Source organism: Panthera leo, chromosome A1 (genome assembly GCF_018350215.1).
Source record: "Panthera leo isolate Ple1 chromosome A1, P.leo_Ple1_pat1.1, whole genome shotgun sequence".
In the NCBI taxonomy this organism is placed as follows: domain Eukaryota; kingdom Metazoa; phylum Chordata; class Mammalia; order Carnivora; family Felidae; genus Panthera; species Panthera leo.
Window position 1 is genome coordinate 72517889 of NC_056679.1, and position 25784 is coordinate 72543672.

General features: G+C 36.8%; 1 protein-coding gene across 6 annotated transcripts in view; it reads right to left on the minus strand.

Moving 5' to 3' along the window:
* The window catches only part of FGF14 (fibroblast growth factor 14), a 631433-nt gene that overhangs the window by 359804 nt on the left and 245845 nt on the right, over window positions 1-25784 (minus strand). For 2 of the 6 annotated variants that reach the window (XM_042930037.1, XM_042930038.1), the window contains exon 3: window positions 14973-15025. The exons of the other annotated variants lie outside the window; for them this stretch is intronic. The gene's annotated coding sequence lies outside the window, so the exon portion shown is untranslated. The remainder of the gene's footprint in view (window positions 1-14972; window positions 15026-25784) is intronic. 6 annotated transcript variants of the gene reach the window in all.

Sequence of the window (25784 nt, forward strand, 5' to 3'; positions counted from 1 at the left end):
AATCTCATTCTCCTACCCCCACCCCCAACCAGATTTTAAGCTCTTTACATGCTGAGACTCGGTTTGGATTCATTTTCAAAGACCTACTGCAAGGCTCTGCACCAAATAGGCAAGAAACAAGAAGGGCAACAGTCCTTTGTATGAATTTAATATTTTAAAGTGGAAGTGTTTGGACCTAGAAATAAGTGACCTTAGTTCATGGAAACACTGCCATGCTTCAGATCATTCATCATTTGCCTAGAATGCAAAGTACATTTTAGACACAGATAGTACCAATGAGACACAGCTTTACATAGGGATAAAGGATACTCTCCAGCCTATTCTCTAAAACCCAGGGAGTAGCAGTAGGGCAGGGATAAGAAAGAATGGTGACCAAAAAAGGATTTGAAGGTAAAAAGCAAGAATGAAAACTGTTCATGGCCAGGTAAATTCTGGGGAACAAGGTCTGTGCTATAAAAGGAGAGAAGAATAGAAAGTAGTATTAATTAACAGCGACTAAAAATTAAAAAGCTGCCCCATTTGAAAGTATTAACTGGGTTACTAAAAGAAACCTGGAAAAATTACTGTGGGCTGTGAAGTGTGGATCTGGGACAACAGAGAGTATAGGAAAATGCAATTTATAGAGTGGAAAGTTAGATGGGATTTTTTAAAAAGAACATTCAGTTTGACCACCATGATGGAGATATTTATGCTCTCAAGAAGAGAGAAATGTTGAGGTATAGCCATGTTGGGGTTCTGTCACAGCAAAAGTAGAAGACAATGGAATATTCAGCAGTTAAATTAGGGGAGAAAGGCCCATTTTCTTTACCAACAGATTTATTTGATATTTACTGAAATTAAAGAGATTTAAAGCAAAAGGGAAATCAGGCTCCTCTTACACTTACGCATGGAATCAGATCTAGAGATACTCTGTACTGCTCATCTGCTCAAACCTCTAATATGCTGGGCAGATTTTGCTTCTTCTCACCCAAGAGCAGGAGGGCTGGTACCTTCCTTACTTATACTAATCTGATGTTTCCAGTATTTCCTTTTGTTTTTTCTACCACGACTAGCTTTCTCTTGAGTCTACTTTCTTTTGCTCCATTTTCTATGTTTATGTCTGTTCATCAAAAAGTCCTTTTTAAGAATGAAAAGTTTATGCTGGTAAATAATAATGTTATCTTTAGCTTCCTTTTCTCTATATTTAAAAATAATAATTCCTTTACCCTTTACACTTAGAAATAGTACTTTACACTTACACTTAGAAATAGTACTACTTTAATGTCGAGAACATGTCTCAATTTCTCCACATTGTTTCTGAAGGTCAGCAAACCATATGAAATTCCAATAATTCAATGTAAAATGTAATAACCATATAGTTCCATAGATGTTGTTATTGTTTTTAGTTTATCTCTTTATTGGAGTTATAAAACACTGCCTACTTCTTTTACTAAATAAAACCTTCAGATATTACTGTTTAATATGTAAACTTGATCAAATTTGCCCCATATTATTGCATCTCATCGATAACTTTTTTTTCCTAAGTTTGTCAAGCTAGTTCTCCAATTCACTAGTCAATTAGAATTCTTTGTTGTTGCCAAATTGGAAAGTTTTATCAACTTTTCTTACTATGTATGTGTTTATATTATAAAACAAAACATACTCATAGTAAAACTGATAGAAAATATATAAAAGTATTAAAAAGTCACTTATAGTGCCTTAACCTATAGATAGCCAGTGTTGATATTCTGCTGGGCATCACGTAGAATCATAGCGTTACTTCACAAAGACTAATAAACAAAACACTTGCTGATATACGAAGACCAGTCCATGAATTAGGAAGATGTTGGTTCATGGTAACTGTTGATGCAAGTGCATCCTGACCAGCCATTGGATACTAGCCACTCTGGCTTGGGAGATCTTCCCTCAGGAAGATGGCAAGACGAGAAAGCCATTTTGCAGTTGGCTGTTTTGACCAATAAAGCAATAAACACTTGAAAAACTATTTGTGGAGCGCCTGGGTGGCTCAGTCAGTTAAGTGTTCGACTTCAGCGCAGGTCATGATCTCATGGTTCATGGGTTCGAGCCCTCTGTCAGGGCCTGTGTTGACAGCTCAGAGTCTAGAGCCTGCTTCGGATTCTGTGTCTCCCTCTCTCTCCACCCCTCTCCTGCCTGTGTGTGTCTCTCTCTCCTTCTCTCAAAAATAAACATTTAAGAAAAATTTTAAAAAAAAGAAAAACTATTTGCTTGTTTGCTCTTAGTTTTTATTATAGATTGCAATGGATTGGAATTATTTCTTTTTAGAATAGATTTTGCAAAATATAACATGGTATAATACACCCAAAAGTATTTCAACAGCTATTTATTGTCTAACTTTCCTTTGGGCAACTGTTGATGTGGCTATGAAATGGGTTAATATAAAAGTTTTACCTTATTTTCAAGAGCTTAGAAGTTATGAGATTTCATTACTGTTCTCAGCTCTCGGGGAAAGCTTGCATGGGGATTAGGCTGTTGGTTTCTCACCCAAACTTGCTCTTCTCCCTCAATTCCCACCTGGATTGTTAGCACCACCATTCAGATGGTGACCCACGCCAGAGAGGTCTTGACATTTTCTTCTCCCTCATTCTGACATCTGTCTCATGCACTTGCTTCACATCTTTAGATCATATCCACTTCTCTCTTACAATGTCTGGGCACTGTGTTTGAGTGACAATCATCTCTCACCCAAAAGTCCTCACTGCTGCCTCTCTGTCTCACTCTGTTCTTTCTCCAAAAAAGTATCCAGAAACAGATTTTATGATCTGCACCCACTCTGATCATGTCACTGTGGCTTAATACTTGTCACTGATCCCTCATTCTTTGCTCTGTTCAAGATAAATTCCAAACTCCTTAGCAAGACACCCTGGGCCTTTTAATATATGACCTCTGTTAACCCCCCCACGTTTTTCTCCTTCTACCCTCTAGCCTTGCCTGTCATGCTCCAGCCTTACTAAACAAGCTTGGGTCCTTGGAATGCAGGCTTTTTTTCATGATGTTGCCTCTGCCTTAAGCACTTCCCCTTTCTTCATGGCCCCCCTCTCTCCATGTGTGTCCTGCTTTGCTTTGCTTTGCTAATTCAGTATCAACCTCAAGCTTTGTATTTAGACATCATTCCTCTGGGAAGGCTGCTCTGATTCCCCACCACCACCACCACCACTGTAACCTGGAGACCTGTGCCCTCATAGTCCCCTGACTCTGTCCCTACTGCTATTTACCTGACCATCTCCTCCCAGAAGGAGCTCCCTGGAAACACAGAGAGAAATGTTACCTCCCTGTGTCCTTTCACCCAGCACGATGTTGTGCTAATAGTAAGAGCTTAATATGTATAAATAAGTTAATTAAAATTATTGCATTTCAATCCAATACCACTTTCATTATTAATTAGGATCACAATCCCATATCCTGATTCGTATCAACCAGCAGTCATTTCAGGGGGATGCAAAAGAGATGGGTTTTGTGATCAAAAACACAGCTCTTCCATCACCATGGTGAGTGATTAATGGCTCATTACTCAACCTCTCCAAATTGCATTTTCTGTAAAATGGAGGAAACTAATAGCTACCTCATAGGACCAACTGGCAAATCAGACAGTGAAGTAGAGCCCCCACTTCTGGTCTGGATTATTATTTAGACACAAACTATATTGTCCACAGCACCCCCACCCCCACCCCCACCCCAGTCATGTGCATCCATGGGATGAAAATCTGCCATTTCTTCAGTCAAATGCTCTACCCCTGGGCTATACCCCCAAGAATCTGCTGCTTCTGAGTGTTAGATGGTTGGTGTTTATTATTCTACTTTCTATAGTTTTCTGTATATTTGAAGTTTTCAATAAATAAAATAAATAGGTTTTTTTTTAAACCGAAAAAATGAAATGGTAACAATTCTTCCTTTCCGTTGATGGGATTGAAAATAAAACCACCAACACTGAGCCTGTTAGGTCAAACATACAGTTGAAGTCTCTGTCCTACCATGTTAAGTGTAGTTTCTGTGCCCTTCATGCACTAATATTTTTCAGAGATTAAAATAGAATAAACAAGCAGCTGGATTAATATATTTTATATTTGTATCAATTTAAATAAAATAGGTATTGAAAGTTCTGGTACATGCTAGGTAGTGGTATAGGAATAACTTGTGTTATATACCTTTATAATTCACATACTGTATATTTCATGATATATTGTCATGATTTCATTTAAATCAAAGATAAATGTCTTAGAATATTCATATATCTTAATATAATCCATTTTTAATATATTATCACTCTTATTTTTATTGTAGTAAGATACATAGAATATAAAAGTCGCCACTTAAACCATTTTTAAGTGTACAATTCAGTGGTATTAATTACATCTAAATCCTATGCAATCATCACCACTATCTATTTTCAAAATGTTTTCATCATCTCAAATATAAACTCTGTACCCATTAAACTCCCAATCCCTCTCTCCTGTCTGGCCCTGGTAACTAACCTCTCATCTGCTTGAGGTCTCTATGACTCTCCTATGCTAGTGACCTCATCTATGTATGGAATCATAAAATATTCGCCCTTTTGTGTCTGGCTAAGGTATATGCATGTTGTAGCCTGTGTATTTTTACTTCATATATTTTTACTTTACCTCACTTTTTTACAACTTGGATAAAATTCCATTGTACATACATAACACATTTTCTTTGTCCACTCATCTGCTGGTGGACACTTGTTTCCATCTTTTGGCTGTTGTGAACAATTCTGCAGTGAACTCTGGCATACCAGTATCTGCTCAAGTCTTTGGGTATACGCCTCAGAGTGGAATTGCAGATCGTATGGTAATTCTATACCTAATTTCTTGAGGAACTGTCAAACTGGTATCAAGCATAGTCACAACCATATTCCAATTTTATGTGACAACAAATTTAATAATAGTAGTAGCAACACGAATCATGTTACTAAAAATGCCAAACTTTTATAGAGCACCTCCTCTATGCCAGCATTGCATCTAATTTTTTCAACAACTCTGTATTATAGTTATTTGGAATAACCCCATTTTACCATAGTTGTTAGGATTAAGCCCATTTTACCAAAGAGGGAACGGGGTTAACAAATGAAGCCATTTGTTTACATGGTGCTGAAGATGGAATGAAATCTCCTTCTCTATGAAACCCCTAAAGAAGATCTGACCGTTGATATCGTGTGGGTAGACTCAGAGTCCCAGTGACTAGAACAACCTGCTCAAGGTCACAAGCTGAGTACTGTAGGGTCTACACTATGACTCACCAATCGATGACCTGTCCAGTGCTTTTCATTGCACCTGGCTACCTGCCCCAAACTCCTCAAATGTATAACATTATCATCCTTTTATATCTATAAATTTATATTCTCTTTTAAATGAAGCTCTGTGTATCTCATCAGGAGAAAATAAGGACCAAATTTAATAAAATAACAAATACCTATTTATTGAGCAATGTGTTTGTACTAAGCATTAGACCAAGTTTTTCACACCTATTTTCTCATTTTAACTTCACAACAAACCTATGAGCGATGTATCATCAATTTTTACTTTTCAGGTAATGTGTAAACTAAGTCTCAGAAAAGTCAAAGAACTTGCCCAAGGTCACACAGCTACTAACCTGTAAAGCAAGACTTTGACTCCTGGTTTGCTTAAATTCGAAGTCCATTATGTTAACTCTTATTCTGTAATACCTCTCCATCATAAAGAAAATCAGATCAAGCATCATGAGTATAAATCTTTACGTTCAGAACAAGAAACCATGAATCAGAACCACCAATGCTTATGGCTTTATTAATAAAAATCACTTGATTTCTTAAAGTTCTACTCTTTTTGTTACAATTGTCAAATTCGTGGAATGTTGGTTGATACTAGATTCCTTCTGGGCAAGGCAAAACGGGAGAAATTTCCACATCACTGAGCAGTGCCAATGACTTGCATGAAGGACAGACTAAAGAAACAAATGAATGAGGTTTACAATGAGATTGTTAACAGAGCTACAGGTAAATAGTAATAACTATTTTCCTGTCCTGTTATATTAAATGGTCTCTGTTTTCAGCTGTCATGTGTCTCTCACTGTGAGTGACAGAACAAACAAGCATGGCTAAGCTGTTAGCTGTTCTAGTGCTTTATTCCTCTATCCCCCCTCTTGCAATGAACTTGCTTCCCTCACCAAGACAGAAGGACCGTTTTGGGAACACTGCCCACCTTAGCTGTCCTAGAGAGGCCATGTAGTGATCAATAGTGTGGTTGTTACTTCACACCGCCCAATACCAAATCCTGGCTCCATTGCTTACTAACAAGTGAAACTAGACAAGTTGCTTGACTTCTCTGCGCCTTGGTTTCCTCATCTGTAAAAAGGATAATTATAGGATTGTTTAACTCATCTAGTTGTTAAGAGGGAGATCTTTGGGGGGATGCGTCGGTGGCCCACTCTGTTTAGTGTCTGACTTCAGCTCAGGTCATGATCTCACGGTTCATGAGTTTGAGCCCAGCATTGGGCTCTGTGCTGACAACACAGAGCCAGCTTGGGATTCTCTGTCTCTGTCTCTGTCTCTCTCTCTCTGTCCCTCCCCTGCTCGTGCTCTTTCTCTCTCTCTATTCCATAAATTAATTAAATAAATAAACAAACAAACAAACAAACAAACAAACATTAAAAATAAAGAGGGAGATCCTTGGAAGAGTAGCCTATACTAGGAGCTCAATAGTTGTAAGCTATTATTACTATTATTATTATTATTATTATTATTATTATTACTATTACTATTATCCCTTACTACCTTACAGAGAAAAATCAGTCTTTCCTGAACTCTGGCTTCTGTGAGAAGCTGGCCAAATATGACCATGTCTGACAAGAAGGTTGGCCAAGTAGGAGGCAGAAGGCCCCTTAGTCCCCAGAGCTTGCTGTTAACAGAAAACTAAGCAGGAATTCTATAATCCCCATTTGACTCTGAACATAAGTTCCACAGAAAGGAAGTTTGAATTAGTTCTAGTAAATCAAACTTACTAGATTTATTAACAAAGATGGGCCACATGGCTCACTCTAAGGTGACTGTTGATCTGGTAAAAGCCCATTCTCACCCTCCCATAAACATTTGTTAACACCTCCATGTCACAGAGCTGAAGGCAAAAACAGAAAATTTGAATCTCATTCTCAGGATCACTGGTCAATGTGTGGGGGGTCAATGCGTGGTCAATAGGTGCTTATTTCTAAAGAGAAGTGGCTTAGGGTGGGAGATATTAATGGCATTCTCCCCGGCCATAGGCAGGCTTTTATTAATGCTGAGTTCTCTTACAATTTGAAAATTACAACTCTCCTTTAAGGAATCTTTTCAATCTGTATTGAACCAATTTCTGAATACTGAGGTTCATTAATAATGTCATTGTGATACAGTTTTGTATCTACTTAGAAGAACTCCACAGAGTTGGGAAACTATTGACCAGGTGCAAATTCGTCTAATTTTACCAAAACATGGAGGAATCCCATCACAAGTAGAATAGATTTCTATTTGTTACCAATCAAGAATTGTATATTACATGAATATTTCCATTCCCCAATTCCTTATAATATATACATGCTAACCATTCTTTTTGGGAAGACAACAGCACAATGAGTATAGTAACACATTACTCTTACTATGAGTTCTTACTAACAAAGGATTAAAGGACAAACTGACAAACTGAAGTTTCCCATTTCAGATCTATTCTATTGGGTTATAACACATGATTTCTTTGACCTCCCCAAAAGCAATAAAGTATTATATTAGTTTTCTGTTCCTCCTGTACCAAATTACCACAAACACAGCAGCTTGAAACCACACAAATTTATTACCTTATAGTTCTGGAGGGAAGAAATACAAAATAGGTCTCATTGAATATTGTCAGGGCATCAGTAGAGCTGTGTTCATTTTGGTGCTCTAGAAAAGAATGGGTGTCCTTGGCGTTTCAAGCTTCTAGAAGCTGCCTGAATTCTTTGGCTTTTAGCCCCTCCTCTATCTTAATCAGAAATGATGAGCTGAATTGTGTATACATCACATCACTCTGACCTCCTCCTCTGCCTCTGTCTCCCACTTTCAGGACACTTGTGATTACTTCAGGCCCACCTAGATAACCCAGAATAATTTCCCTATTTTAACGTTAGCAGGTTAGCAACTTTAATTCTATCTGCATATTTAATCCCCCTTTTGCCATGTAGTATTACATAGTTATAGGTTTGGGGGAATTAGGATGAGGACATATTTGGAAACATTACTCTATGTACTACCAGTATAAAGGAAATTGGAAGTGAATACAGGGGAAAAGCAAATGCCCTTAAATGACACTTACAAACATCCCATCCACCTGTCTTGATCTAAACTGTTAAAGCACACAAAAAGCTGAGTGCATGATATGCTCCTAAACTTCTTAAGGGAAGGTCACACTCTGGTTAGCCTCAAGGATGAAATCCACTATACCTGCAAACTGTAATTACAGAGCAAATGCTTAGGGACTTTACTCGGAAAGGTTGTAGAAAAGGTCAATGTTGTCCCAGAACAATGAAACATGTTCGCCCCTGCTTCCTGCTTGCTTAGATAGAATTTACACAAAATGAATACATGCATAACAATACTAGGTGCATTCTTGCATTGTGGAGAGTCAACACATTCAAAGAGAGCAATTTAGAAATAATTTAAATTAAAAGCAAAAATCTCTAACTGATGTGTTTCTGATGGCCTCATTTAGACATGCATTCCTTCCTTTGCCCTCTTATGTTTCTGCCTAGAAGGCTAAGTCCTCTCTGCAAGTGAGCAGTTGACAAATTGGTATATGTTTCTGGTGTCCTTGCCACTTGTAAAACATCCCCCCTTGTCTTTTCAAACCGCGGAGGAAAAGCTAATTTTTATTAAATCAATGCCCTCATGTGAAGAAACCACGATAGCTTCCACCGTTTAACAAACATAGTTGAAAACAAAGCTTTCAGTTCCCTCAATCACATGGCTTCTTCCTTCCTGCTTCAGGTTCTCTCCTGCTGCCTTCTACCCTAGTCCTTTTCTCTCCCTGGTCTGTCCGCTCACCTTTCCACACACACTCACCTCATCCTCACCTCCTTGATCTCGCTCATGTTATCTGGCCTGTAATTGGTTCCTTTTCTCAAAACCATTGCAACATCCAGACTCCAATTACTTTAATCAAATAATACAACACAGATTAATCTCATATTCTGAAACCCAAAGTAGTTAAAGACATCGAGATTCCTAATTTGTTTCTATGTATTTTTGCTGATCTTCAAGCATGTCCTAGGTTTAATTACATTACATCCCACATCTTGTTTTATATTTCTCCCAGTACTTAAGACAGAACTAAATGCTCTAACTCATTAGTAGTCACAGAACCACAAATTACAACAGTGAAAAATAATGACATATTAGATTCATCAAAATAATAGAAGTTAGAAAAGTTGATAGTATCAACTATAGATATGAAGAGTCTAGAACGCTTATGCCTGTGTGGATATAAAGTTGCACAGCCATTTGGGCAACCAAATTGGCAGGATGTATGAAATTAAGAATTTGTTTGCTTTAAAAGTACGTCAATCTTACTCCTGGGTGTGTATTCCAGAGACCCCACAAATGTCATCAGGGACACAGATGAAAATATTTGCCGTGGACTTTAAAGTGGGAATGGGGAGCTGCAGGTGGCCCTGAGGTCCATCGTGAGGGGGCTGAACAGTAGGCTGTACTGAAAACACACTTTATAATAGTATGTAGCATAGAGAAGCAATATGGCAAGATAGTAAACACATAACGTTGCGGCAGAGGGGGTGGCAAAACCTTACAGCATAATGTGGTAGAACCCCTCCCTAATGAATATGGTGGAGGCCTTCTCAGAACAAAGGAAGGCAATGAGCAACGTGGCCCAATCAACTCCTATACACGTATGTATAACTGTGACACAACTCTGTAACTCGGACCGTGTCCAATCAGACTATATGTGTCACATATGTGGAAGACAAAGAAGTAGAAATTGCATAAAGGGCTACACCCCGCTGCACTCAGGGCTCAGCCTTTTGGGGTCATAGCCTGCTGAGCCCGTGTGGGCATGAATAGAGCTGCTTCCTGGATAGAAGAGCTTCAGTGTCCTGTCTCTCTGTGCGAGAATCCTGCTACAATAACATTACTCCTTTAAATTTAAAACATATACACACTTATGCTAGGCAAAATAAGTCAGAGAAAGACAAATATCACATGATTTCACTTATATGTAGAATTGAAGAAACAAAACGAACATAGGTGAAGGGAAGGAAACATAAGATAAAAACAGAGAGGGAGGCAAACCATAAGAGACTCTTAAATACAGAGAACAAACGGAGGGTTGCTGGAGGGGAGGTAGGTGGGGGGATGGGTTAGATGGGTGAGTGGCATTAAGGAGGGCACTTGTGATGAGCACTGGGTGTTGTATGTAAGTGATGGATCACTGGGTTCTACTCTTGAAACCAATGCTACACTGTATGTTAACTAACTTAAATTTAAATAAATAGTTTTTTAAAAAATCAGAAAAAAAAACATATACACACCAAAACATTACATATTGGTATATTTTATATTTAAAGACAATGAATGTGTGCATTAGGAGAAAATAATAAGTAAGCAGATAGATGGTGCTGGATCAGATAAATAAGATAGATGAGTGACCTTGCAAAGACAATTTTTAATATACAGCTATCAAGCTCGGGCATGATTAACTAAATCTGAGGTCAGAACTAAAAAAGCAGATGAGACACAGACAGGTGCAGATACACAGACTCCAGAAATCCTTTATTTAAAAGTTACAAGAGGTTTTCTGTCTTTTAGAGGGTTTATTTTTGGCCAAAGGTACCATTATTTACCCTTCATATAAATCTAAAAGTGACCAATGAAACATTTTGTAGAACTGTTAAAAAAAGGCTTTCAGGTGTTTTGTTGACCTAAATATATTTCCATTTGAGCAGCTGCATTAACTTCTGAAAACATAGCCAGCAGGGAGCTTTGAAGCATCTGCTATCAAAACCATCAGAACAGAAGGCCTTTCTCTTCTATCTCCTACAATTACATTGAAATGAATTCCTGACCATTATTTCCTACCCTCAACACATTTAAGTTTCATCAATAGTCTCCCACAAGTATAGCGCTATAATATTTTAATGGAAGGGTTATTTTAAAATAATTATTTTTAACTGCAATTCTATGTCTGCACTGCTTTTAATCCAACAAACTGTTACAAATAGCTCCTTGTTCATAGTTATTATGCAAAATTTAGAGTAACATGACCAGTATGGAATTGCTTCTCTTAATTAAACAAGTGTGCAGAGAAAAGGGGCATAGGAAGGTTTGCTTATACTTTAATAAAAAAGAATCATGGACTTACAAAAGTCTTATCAAAATGGACTATAATTTAGGCCAGGCCAAATCAGTTCTCTGTAATATTTATAGATAGATAGATAGATAGATAGATAGATATAGATATCTCAGTTCTCTATAATATTTATATATATTATATATATTTTTCTCCCAATGCAGTGTTGATTACATTAATATATATATATATATATATTATTTATATATATTATTATATATTATACTCCTAAAATATATATATATACCACTATATATCTATATGCCTACATTTACTATAGAAGACTATGTATATGTTAGAAGACTTCTCTATAGAATAATATATAAATTAAAAGAAACACAAGAAATGGAAAGAAACACAAGAAACACAAAGAAACACAAGAAAATGAAAATTGAGAAGGCAGCATTTCCAAAGGAAAATTCATTCTAATCTACCAATCATGATTCACTGATTTGAAAATCTCATGACAACAGTCCTGACATTTTTTGAGGAGTTAACTGACAACTGATATAAACAGGAGGCAGGGTTAACTAGTTAAAAGTTTGACTTGGTTTCACTGAAAGTACATTTTTAGTTCTGTTTGTCACACAGCAGTGTTGACCAGGGGCTGCCTTGTTTGGAACTCCCTGATTTCTGCATGTGGGGGTTATATCCACATCATGTGCGTGGGGAATAGGCTGTGTACATGTTTCTTAACTAGTATGAGAAATCGGACACACTTCACTTTCCTTGATTTCTTTCTGAAAAAAAGCACAAATTGAGCAAATGTCTGAAGCTTCAAAAAACAAAAGCCACGAACAATAAATTTCAGTTTCTTTTGTCAACTTTTTTCTCCCAGTGCAGTGTTGATTACATTAAAACACTCCATTGTCTGTGCTCTTGAACAAGGCACTGGGCTAGACATTGTGTATCAAACACAAATAAGATACAGCCCTGCCTGGGGAAGATTAAAATCTCATCAGAAAAATGCAAATCTGATGCATTCCAGAGAGGGCCATGCAGAGAGGAGGCTGTATACAGGAAGGGCGATAAGTCAAGCTCTGGATTGTTTCAGTCTTGTCTTGCATGCCTCCTTAGTCTTTCCAGTGCTTAGGAAAGAAGATCCCCAACCAGCATCATCTGACCAGATCTGTAAGCGTTTCCTGAATGTGCTCAATGGCACAGGCATACATCTGCCACTTCAAGAAAATCAAGTCTAGTGGGTGGAAAACAGTACTTATGACTGGCATCTCCATAAGGCACACATCTATGCTCCATAGTACTCAGTGATTAAAGTAATTATGGGCATCAGATATTATTTAGCCTGTTTAGGACTTATGCCTTTGCACACAGCATAGTTAATAATCTTAATCACTTTAGAGTAGAAATTGTGAGAACCCACTAACAGTATAAGCTGGCAAAGAGGTCTCTTCTCCAGGGACAAGTGGGCTAATTGGTGGTGGCTGTTTGGAGCACCATGCTGAAACTCAACAATATAAAGTCATGAATGTTCCTTAATAATGATTGAAATGGCATCTGAAATGGAGTAACTCAAAATCAACAATTTGTGGTTAGCCTTTACGAAGTTGCTTCAATTAAGGATTTTTAACATTAGAGGCACCTGAGTGGCCCAGTCAGTTAAGTGTCCGACTCTTGATTTTGGTTCCAGTCATGATCTCACAGTTTGTGAGATTGAGCCCTGCATTGATCGAGCCCTAACAGAGCGGAGCCTGCTTGGAATTCTCTCTCTCCCTCTCTCTCTCTGCCCTTCCCATGTCTCTCTCTTTCTCTCAGAATAAATAAACTTTTTAAAAAAGTATTTTTAACATAAGTAAAACAAATGTCTCTGTTGGTACAAATGTTTCCTGGCCATATCTAAATCCTTAAACTCAAACCTCTTCAATGTATCCTTAGGCCAGTTTCTCTGAACTAACAAATCACAGAAGAAAATTCCTAGAAACTGCACATATGCTAAGAACAACAACAACAACAACAACAAAACGATAGTTGTCTCCTCTTAGAGTCCTCATTCCCATCTGACCCAAGTGAGATCTGGTATTAAGTCACTCATTTAAAACTAAGTCCACTTGCACCACGAAAAAGCTCAACAACATTTAGTTTCTATATGTCACACGGACACAGATCACACTTGAAGGAAAGTGATTACAAGAACACTTTATCTGAGCTATATTCTGAATTCTCTTAAAAAACCCCTTTAACTGGCGGTTTTTATTACAAGTAGCATAAAGAGAAATAAAAATGAGTAAGATACTAGGACTTTGGATGGCAGCTTTATAATGGAGTCTAGGATATTTGGAAAACTGCCTGTAAACAGTACTTTTCTACATGTGGGATTTGAAGCTCAATTTCAGTGGAATTTTAAATAAGACTAGCTATAATTCTTTTCTCTTATTTCACATGTCTCAATGCATTTGCATTGCAGAGCTGTGTTCCTCCCAAAAAATAGGATCTCCAAAAGTGAAATAGATCTTAACAGAGAACTCTTTAGTCAATGATAGTCTTTTTTTTTTTAATTCAACACTCCATCCCATATCATTTTACATCTTAACAACAAATATTACTCATCTGGAATGCAAACACTGGTAACTGATATTTATCATGTATTGATTAGACTTGAAACATTGCATTAACCATTATATGTCTTTCATAACATGCAATCCTCACAGCAATCCTATGAAGTAGGTATTACCATCACTATCATGATGTCTATTTTATAGATGAGGAAACTGAGAAACAGAAAGTTCAAGTAGCATGTCCGCGGCCATTACGTGGCAGGACTGAAGGCTGAATTCAGGTAGTCTCATTACAAGTTTGAGCTCGTGACTATTACATATTAATCACAATGACAAAAATTCACAAAAATAATCGGTTCCAATACACCCACAGCATTGCTTTGAAAACAGACCCCCCACCCTTATTCAAAAAGCTTTAATTGTTAAAAGCACTATAGCAACCAGAGTGGTCCCGCGGGAAGAATTAGTTCTCCCAGGATCAATATAGTCAGCAAGTCTAACTCTAAGGCAGCCCACAGATCAAATAAATAAATTGTAAGAAAATAAGCTGAGATTCATAAAGTGAGTTCACAGGCTTGAACACATGAAATAATCCCAAGAAGGATGACTGATATTAATATGAAAATTTACTATGTCCAGTGAGCGACCCCCCATACATAAAAAATACCCAAAAAGTAACTTAGTTTTCTCCATGATTGTTATCTTAACTAGCTCATATATATTTGATTTATTCTAGATAAAAATAAAGTAATGATCCAATGACATTCTCTTCTTGTCTCCCATACTTGGCAAATAGACCGGCGGCTGTGGAGTCTTTATCAAGGCAAGGATAAATGCATGGACATTAGATTCCAGTGGTCCCCCCCCACTCCCTCACCAATGGGGATATGTTCCAAGACCCCCAGGAGATGCCCAAAACTGCAACCAGTACTGCACCCTACATATGCTCTTTGTTCCTGTACACACACACCTCTGCTAAAGTTTCTTTTAAAGAGATTAATAACTAATAATAAAATAGGGCAATTATAACAATATACCATAATAAAAGTTATGTGAATGTGATCTCCCACTCTCGAAATACCTTATTGCACTGTACTCTCCATCTTCTTGTGATGAGGTGAGATGATCAAATGCCTATGTGAGGAGATGAAGTAAAGTGAATAATGTAGACATTGTGACATAGCGTTAGCTTACTATTGACTTTCTGATAGGTCAGAAGGAGGATCATCTGATTCCAGACCATGAAAAGTGAAACCACAGATAAGAGGAAGTACTATACCTATGCAGACAATATTTATAAAATTTGTGACAATGAGAAGAATCTGAAACTAGGCCACTCTCCCCATTATATTTTAGAAACAGCAATGAGGTCACTTCTAAACTCTGCTAGGTTTTGGATGCTAATATGGTGCCCTTGCTTCACTGTGTGGTTTATACAGCCATACAATCATTCCTTCAGTATCTGCTCTCTGTCTGCCACTTTTTAATAAACTTAATTTTTAATTGTTTTTCCAGTGGTTGCCATGTATTTGTGTTGAAGGCAACTCATCTCAGACATCTATTTCTCTTAACAACCAAATCAAAATAATTGACAAAGGTTAAAAGCCAAATTTTACAACCAAGTAATGCTTACTATCTTCACAAATTAACTAAACTTTATCCTCTGAAAATATAGTCTGCATAAATAAAATTATTTGAGCAAGAAAATCTGGAGGCTGCAATTAGACTTTGGATTATTCCATCATAATAAAATAATATGCAGCCAAAATATTTGTTCATATGTTTGATGTGTCCTGGATAAGACTGGACTCCAGTATTTTTTAACACTGGATGAGGAGTTCTTCGGAAGGAACTGCTTTAGGCTTGGTGCAACCCAGTTTTCTGGACTGGCACCCCAAATCTGTAGGCTGATGCATACATTCCAGTTTTTGTTTGCTGTCCTGGCATAGCTAGTAATATCCCTCATTTCACTCTCAAACATCTTGATTTGGGGGATAAATTGTATAGTCATCATACATCAGTACCCTACAGATCTGATAACCAAACTTTGACAATTGTACAGATGTTGTACTATTGTTTTTTGTCTTAGTAAAGCCAGAGGTCAGGTCCCATTCATCAGGTGGAGTGAGACTGTCTGAAAGGAATGGACGGTCTCATTGTCCATCAATGAAAGGTGTGAGTCCTGGGATAAGATGGGGTGGCACAGGAGGTGGGCCTTAGGCTAGGGTGACAAGGGAGAAAAGTACCAGACCTAGAATTGAGACTTCAGCCTGGCTGGACACCAAAGTACTGGGAACCTCTTATGGTAGAAAGTGGACTACCATGTGGAATAAGTCCCAAGTTGAGAATGGAGGCATGGCAAGACAAAAGCTGTGCATTATTCCTTTGGTGATCCTTCTGTCCCTATTATCAAGAGACTCTTCCATAATTTCTCATTGTTGGTTTCAATGTGGGAATTCAGGAAAAGAGCCTAGATATTTACATGGAAAACCATGTTAAGGTGGATGCCTGCCACCCACGGCTAGAGCAGCAACGGTGGGAATGGTCACCAATTCTGGGTACATCAATGCCTCCAGCAGCTCATTAACTGAGGCAGCCCTCCAGTGGAAGGACACAGGAGAAGGATGCCAGACATTAGTTCCTGAATACAGTGGCAGGCACACTTCAAAGGAAGCTAATTTCTTGCAATAAATCCAAGTCTCTTGCTCCCTTAATCAGTTCTACTTTCAGAAACTCCAGGGGAGGATTCCAGTTGGTTTGGCTTGGTTTAGATAAAAAGCCCATTTATGCACCAATCAGCTTTGGCCATGTAAGAAAATGGACATCTCCAATGAAGGCAGTGGAATTTCAGGAAGAGAAAAAAGAACTGGGCATTAATCCAGTAGAAGTCTACGAGAGCCATGAGGCCAGGATCTACTGCTATCTGGGTATTTTCTATCAGAGTCAATTCTTGCTATGTTAAACAAGACCGTTTCTTTTTTCATCTAGTTCTTTAAGGGTACTCATCAATACAAAAATAAGAAACAATTTATGGCCTAATGCATCAATTTAAAGAGTTTTCATAAAGTGGATTTTAAAACAAGAAAATGCATTTGTGAAAAATGTGCTTGCTTTTTTTTTTCAAAGAATCACAGCATTTTGCTGGACAAATGGATCATAAAAATCATAAGGAAATAGACTTTTGTGATCTAAGAACTTCCTCTGGCCAGACGAGTGGTGGGTTTATTTTATAAATATGTACTTTTGATACATTTTAAAAACATATCAAGCTCAGTCACATAAGATTTTTCTCTAAGTATGTGTATGGGTTAACATTATTATTTAGCTGTTTGGATGCTGAATCATTATGCACCGAAAGGAAGAAAAAAAAGCTTTCTCTAACTTCTTGCATAAATTTGTGTATCCACCACTAGAGGGCACAAATAAGGCTGCTTTCTGGGGAAAAAAAGGTTTTGAAAATGACAAAATTCCAAATTTGGAACAGTGACTGAGTAAGATATAAAGATATTGCATGTTTTCTTTAAATCTGAGAAGAAAAATCAAAACATACTCACATTTAAACATAGACCATTTAGTTCTGTTCTCTCCCTCTCTTTCTCAAAAAAAAAAAAAAAAGTATTTATATGTGAGGAGAGTAAGAAATATCAATGGCTCACAAAAATATAGACATCCATAAAATTATTGAATTGAAATAGCTATCAAAAAATAGACTAAGATAAAATTACTGCTACAGCAATATGGCAAAATGCCACAAATTGGCAAAAGTACTCATATTTGTCCAAACCACACTTTGAACCTTTGGGGTAATTCTCTCCTAAAATCATCAAGCACAATACAGTTCACAAAACTGATTCTAAACCTTATAAATATCAGGTATACATTGCATGTCTTCTTAGTAAACATGATACGGTGGTAAAAATAGGGTATGATTTGCTTGCTGTCTTCACACAATAATGTGCTTGAGTCATGCTTGTAGAATACCTCCATCTTCAACAGCTGTTTTACTCCTTTAAAAAAAAAAGGAGGAAAAAAAACAAACAAAAAACAAAACCCAGCCTCACCAGAAAAAAAGCAAACACTCCCTAATCTTGTCACCCTAGATGTTTGACAAGTACTAATCACTATGGTTAGATATGATGTCTCTCTTGATTTGTTTTCAGGTATTTTGAAGAAAATCTTTCTAGAACCAGTGATTCTACTGGAAATAAAAGCAAAGGAAAGTTTGCTGAGATGCCTTTAGGTGGAGAGAGGGTGGTGAGGTGAATGGCACAATGATTTGACCTTAGTGACAAAAGTGAAAATGCTCCAGTGTTTCGGATAAAAGTGATGGGTGGGCAGTTTCTATGCCTTTTACATCTTGAATTTCCACCTGATACATTTCAAATCACTAATTTTCAGATAGCATCAAGAATGTATCAAAATACAGGTTACCTTCGCTTGATTGAAATTTCTCTAAAACACAAAATTTTAAACATTATAAACAATGACTTATTGATTTTCATGAAATTGCTCAGCTTAGTCTCTCCCAATGTCCTTTTTAAAAAACACACTTTTAATTATTTTTTTAAAGGTCCCATTCCACAAGCAACAAATCCAATACCTTCTTCAAATGTTTTCCTCTGCTCAAACCCTGCTTCCTTTCCTATAGGAGGACACAAACTAAATACACACACACACACACACACACACACGTATACATACACACTAGAAGACACATTATATATATATGTATATATATATATATATGTATATATATATATACATATATATATACACACACACACACAATAATGTTAATAATAATGTGTTATATATACATGACATATATGTTAGCATGTATTAGTAAGTTATATATAAGTAGGTGTGTGTGTATATATATGTATATATATACACACATACAAAGGCAGTGGGGCAGCATGGTTTCCTCTAGACCCTTAAGTATCTAGCCTGAAGGATGTTTGTACTTCCTGTCTTTACTGTCAAACCTGGAGTATCTAAGTTTATGTATCCCATAGGATTACCTAGGTCTTATAAGATAACTATAATTATTATTAAATAGTTTCCTACAAAGTAGTAGTGGGTCAGATTATCAGTAAAATGCCCTCAAGTCTTAAAACCAAGACATTATGCATCATGCATTTTATGATTAAGGAACAAAATAATCATATGTTACAATTTAGTTTCTGATAGGGTCTATTGTATCCATCATTACCCATGATTTTGTTCCTAAAACACACTTGGTTAAATCACTATAAATAAATATAAGTGTAAGTATAAGTATATATATAAATATAAATATACAATCACTATATATATAATCACTATATATATAAAATCACTATATATGTGTGTGTATATATATGTATGTATATATATGTATATGTATATATGTATGTATACATATGTATATATGTGTATACACACACACACACACACACATATATATATAGTGTTTATTCAAAGGAAAACATAAGTAGAGATCCAGGAAATAAAATTATTAAAGTGGTATTTGATTAATATAAATTAATTTTGTGTATACATACTTATGATGGCTCTTTACAGAATAAGTAAATTAAAACAGGATCCATATTTACAAGAAAATTTTAAATACCTACAGTTTTCCTTATGTCCATTCCTCTAGTTTATTTCTGGATTGTACCTTAGTCGTAGAGAGTCAGAAAAAAACCCTGAATTATTCAAGTAAGTGCTTGTAAATGGCAATAGTTTTTTTTTTAGCAGTTTGCCTTATAATTGGAAAATTCTTCAATTATACTGATCCAGGGGGCTCTCAGAAGAATATCGAGAAATGTTCTGTCTAAAAATTGAATCATTACAGTGTCTATCATCTAGTGTAATTCCGTATCATCTGCTATGGCGTGAATGTTTGTGTCACCGCAAAACTTATGTTGAAGCCCTAACCTCTGACACAATGGTATTTCAAGGCTTTGGGGAAGCAATTAGGATTAGGTGAAGTCACAAGGGTGAGGCTCTCATGATGGGATTAGTGACCTTATAAGAAGAGGCACCAGAAGCTCTTGCTCCCATGCTCACTCTCTCTTTCTCCCTCTCTTCCTCTTTCTCTCTCCTCACCATGTGAGCACACAGCAAGAGTCGGCCATGTACAAGCAGGAAAAGAGCCCTCACCAGAACCCAACCACACTGGTTCCCTGACATCAGACTTCCAGCCTCCAAAACTGTGAGAAAATAAGTTTCTGGTGTTGAGGCCACTCAGTCTATGTTATTTTGTCATAGAAGCCCCAGGAGACTACTACATCACCATTAACACAAAAGACTACTAGCACTCAACACCTTAAATAAGCACATAGCCACCAAAATTACAACAGTTCCATGATGTATGCATGGGTATGTGCATGGGCTATGACACAGAGTGCCCAAGGCTTGCCTGGCATCCGATTAAGCAAGGTGTACCTAAATTGTAGTAGCAAACTGTACCATTTTACACACATGACAAGGGGAAGCCCAAATGAAGAAAAGTGAGACCAGTGTAAACTCACAACTTTTGTAATTAATGCCAGTACAAGAAAATCAATTATATGCAGTTATGTCTGAAGTCATGTATTAATAGGTTTGCCCACCAAAATAATTTAACCGGCAGCATGAGCTGATGGTCTCCAGCATGTTACCATTTGATATGTTATACATTACTGTGTGGCATTTATTATGGTTTTAAATACATTTTAAGATGTGCTTCAAAATAAGTTCAAATACAGTGTTAGCAGAATCTCTGAAGCATTTCTTCAGAATTGTATTATTTTTTGAAGTACAATTTGAAAACCCCTCAGTGAGATGATAAGTGTGGCCTTTCATGGCCATCGGATGGTCAACATGGAATGATACCAATTTCTATTTCCATTATTCTCTGTCCACTCAGGCCCCCTAGGTGAACCACATGTATTCATAAATACAGTATTCATCAGTAAGTCCCAATAACACTTTCTAACTTAAGTGCCTTACCCAATCCAGCACACTTTGTCCTCTACTCTCGATCTTATGCAACTCAAAGCTTAAGTCACCAATACCAAAGATACAGGTGCTTTAAACATTTTTCATCTGAATGAGCATCATGCAAACAAAGAAGGAAAAAGGATTCTAAAATTATGACCTAAATCAGAAAAAGTTAAATCATTTGAGCAATGAATATCTATCATCTACCTGTCTATTCAAATGAATACATGACTACAAAGTAATTTTCCAGTAATATCTTATACAAAAATTCCAAAATAAACATTTCTGGATTTTGTTATGCTATTTGACCAGTGAGACAGATGATCTTGATTGCCAAGAGCTACTGTGACCTTTTTTCGGTTCTAACAGAACCTCAATTTTGGTCAAGGTATTGTGAATAAGGATATGAATTGTGCCACTCACAGGAGACTGAACCCCTTTTTAGTGCTATTATGTGAATTATGACTAAGTTAAGGCAATGACTGATTTAGGAATTGGCTTAGGACCCACTTCTGATGAATGAGCTATGTGAGAAGCTCTACTGGGGATGGAGGGTGTTAGGTGATGACATCAGGGGATGCTGCATCCATCCTGCAGTCATGAGGGGAGAAGCCAACCCACCCATGTAACTGAGTAGCAAGATGGAAAAAATAGATCCTAGTGAATGTCATTTTGCTGCTGAATTAACTAATTCCAGAACTTCCCTACCTCCTGACTTCTTATTTATATTTAAGCAAATTTTAATTGGGTTTTCTAATTTTTCATTTTGAAAATACATTAAGTCATACGACCCACATCTATTATACATATGTACTCCCTTCAATGGACAGTTAAAATGGCTAACAGTCTTTATGCTCCAAAGTTACTGTCGTGTGCATGGTACTCATGAATAGGAGATGTGATAAACTTCTCCCCAGAGCTACATAGGCCCCAAAATCACCTCAGGAATTACTGCCACATTAATAAAATTAACCATTATGCTTTTACCCTAATACATTTTTGGAACAGAAAATCCTGCCAAAAGGGAGAAAGAGTATTTAGAGAAGTATATAAACATTATTTTATTTGCGTACAAGAGATATGAAATCCATTTACTGCAAAAGAAACACACAAGAAAACATCCTTGCAAAATCATTCCTATTTATTTTTCAGAAATGTTCTACTTAGGCTCCAAAGATTGTGCATCAGGGAAAAACAGCAAGTATGTCATAAAAGACCAAGTCCAACCTAACACTTCCAGAAGGAAAGCAAATTACTGAATTCAATTACACCAGAGCTTTTATATTCTGCAAGCCTTGTTCTTGTGAGTCATAAAAGTCTTCCTGGTTGCATATCCAAAGTCACTTCATGTTGACTATCAATGTCAGTGGGGGAAAGGGGGTTCTGTTCTGTTTTATTTTATCCTTTACAGTGCAACATGTAATTTATGTGCAGCACATGGTAGTTTAGATTGATTCTAGTAGCTCTTGATGGGGCCTTGAAGCATTAACCAGCTAATGAAGGGGATTTTGGTGGTTAACAAGGCATTTTGTGGGATGGCCACCAAAGTCATATTAGTTCTAACAGAAGCATAAATTGGGCATGAGAGCACTATTTTCCCACTAGCACATTTTAAAAGGTGGCCCTTTGTCTCTGTTTGACATGTGCTAGAGAACCCATATACAGAAATGTTTCATTAATTCCCTAATTCATTCAATGAATGTTTTGAAATTGCCTCTATGACAGGACTATAGAGGGAAAAAATATGATAGTTAGAAAATACTCTTTTCCAAGTCCATTATAAGTGGGAAAATGGAGGCCCAATGAGGTGAAGTAATTTACATCAGTAACATCAATACAGCTATTTAGTGGCAGCATCAGGGCTGGATTCTAGATCTCTTACCTCCCAGGCCACTGTTCTTTCAACCACACCATGCTGCTTAATCAATAATAAAAATCCTTCAAATGGTGGTCTATACTCAACTACAATGAAGAAAAACATGAGCTTTGAAGAAAAAGAATAAAATATTTTTTTCAAACTGGTCCTAATGACCTGATTCATTCATTAAAAATGTTAATGAAAATGAATTGTAGGAGGCACAGGGAAGACCATCACATAAAATAACAGTGGCCGGAAGGGAAAAGAGCAATATCCAAAGTGCTGATAGAAACTTAATTCTCACTCCTTGCTTCCATTTTCACTTCTGCCAGTGGGTTGTGTCTTAATCTCTGACACCACAAGAGTTACCAATGATGCTCATTGACCAAAGCCGAGTGATGAATAAATAGCATCCATTGTGACCCCCAAGAATGAATTACCTAAGCTATAAAGTATTTTGTTGAATTATTTTAGATCACATTTAGACAAATATTTATTGTAAAGCATCTTCCTCATGTCTAGTCAAGACTCTTTATTAGCAGATGGAGAAAATGAGAATCAGAGTGAAGCAACTGACCAAAAGTGAGCCAAGAAGTAGACTATAGAATTCCAGTTTGGGTTTTCTGAATTCCAAGTTCACATTTCCTTCTGTCCTGAGTTTGAACAGGTAAGATTCATGGGCTTATTGCAAAGGCAGGCGAGGCCTTATCAAAATATGCAGGGATGTACATTTACAGCGCAAACCATTTATCCTGCATTTCCATGTGCCAGACATTCACTCCTCAGGGCATGTGATATAAGGAGGAATAAAGCACAGTGTACTTTCAAGGAGCTTATGTGACAGAAAGGAAAAGAGACATATAAACAGGCACTTCATTATCATGTGATAAACATTACAACAGTGGAGCTAAAAGATTATCGAAAGGACAACTTTTAAAAGCCACCTGTCCTGCACATGTCAAAAATATTATCATCAAAAATATCACTCTTTTGTACTAATCATTGGCATACACATTGAGACCTTTAAAATGCAAATAGTCCTGGGGCATCTGGGTGGCTTAGTCAGTTAAGCCTCTAACTTCACTCAGGTCAGGATCTTACAATTCTCATGAGTTCGAGCCCCACTTTGGGCTCTCTGCTGTCAGCACAGAGCCTGCTTCAGATCCTTTGTCCCCCTCTTCCTCTGCCCCTCCCTTGCTCACGGATTCTCTCTCTCTCTCTCTCAAAAATAACTAAACATTAAAAATAAAATAAAATAAAATAAAATAAAATAAAATAAAATAAAAACAATATAAAATAAAATACTCTGCATAGAGCCCAGAGTCTTTGGGGCTGAGGGTAGCTGGTCTGCCTGGCTCCCTGGAAAGGCAGGAGTCAGGAAAAGGCAGAAAGGAATAAGGGAGTCAAAGGTCACTTAATTCACCTTTCTGTCTGATCTCACACTTTCCCTGTGGAAAAGCTGTACATGTCAAAACTGGTTCTCTTGTTTAATTTTAGAGGGAAAAAACATGTGGGTTTTAGCCTATTTTGTATGCCACACCATGCTTTTCAAGAATTGCTGTGCTGGGGCGCCTGGGTGGCTTGGTCGGTTGGGTGTCCGACTTCGGCTCAGGTCATGATCTCACGGTCCGTGAGTTCAAGCCCCGCGTCGGGCTCTGTGCTGACAGCTCAGAGCCTGGAGCCTGTTTCAGATTCTGTGTCTCCTTCTCTCTCTGCCCCTCCCCTGTTCATGCTCTGTCTCTCTCTGTCTCAAAAATAAATAAACATCAAAAAAAAAAAAAAAATTAAAAAAAAAAAAAAAAAGAATTGCTGTGCTCACTCACAATGTAAGTAATAATCACTCTTCAAAATTTGGCAAATGCCCAAAACATAACAATTCTCACAGACTGGAAGGTGTGTGATTGTTAGCAAAATCTTTATCTAATAAATTGGAATTAAAATGTTTTACCAAACGTAGCACCTCCAAGGCTATGATGGATAATGTGTCAATGTTCCCTGCATCGAAATTGTAAGTTTCACCATACATAAAAATGTTCATTTATCTTCCATTCAGTTACTTTCTAAAATCTTATGTTAAGATTCAACATAATTTCTGGAGAAGAACAAGTTATTTCAGAACTTCCAAATGAGAATTTGGTTGAATGATCATAATTATTTAAAAAAAAATACATACATATATATATATATATATATATATATATATATATATATACACATATATATATACACACACACACACACACACATATATATAATCACATTAGTTCTCTTATTGACTTGCACACAAGAATTTTTGAACCTGATTTTTTCAATTATACTTTCTTATGTGTTTTTAATTTGATTATAATTTGGGCCAATATTGCTCTTTATAAAAAATAATGAAAAAATTATAATGACATGTAGAGTGGGGACTCAAGTATGTGTTAGGAATAGAGTTTTTAAGAAAAGTGTCACAAGACACAATTTGCTTTGTATGCCCTCCATTCCATTTTCATGATAATATTTTGAACAAATAAATATTTACTGGTTATCTGGACTAGATTCTAAATCGGAATCTAGATGGCGGTGTTCTTTGTGGCACTAACCAGCATATACCTTGAATATGTGATTGGTATTGCACAATCACAAGCAAAGTGAGCATGCGCACGCATGCACACACACACACACACACACACACACACACACACACACACATTAGGATGTGATAAATTGATCATGGAAATAGAGAAAGCTGCAGTATTATAAGTAATATTTCACATTCTTCAAGTACCAACTCCATGTCAGGTTGGCTGCTAAATCCTTGTCCTGGATTATCTCATTCCTTATAAGAATGTAATTTGGTCAAAATAAAAGTTCTAAGGCCACATGTCACTAATAAAAATAATTGATTTCCAAATGGATGTTTGAAACATTTATTGACATAAAATGATGTCTCCTCGGCTAGATCCTGTGAAACACTAGTTTCTTTGACTACTACTAAATGTGACTTAAAAAAAAATGTTGTGATGGTTAATTTTATGTGTCAACTTGACTGGGCTAAGAGAAGCCCACATAGCTGGTAAAACATTA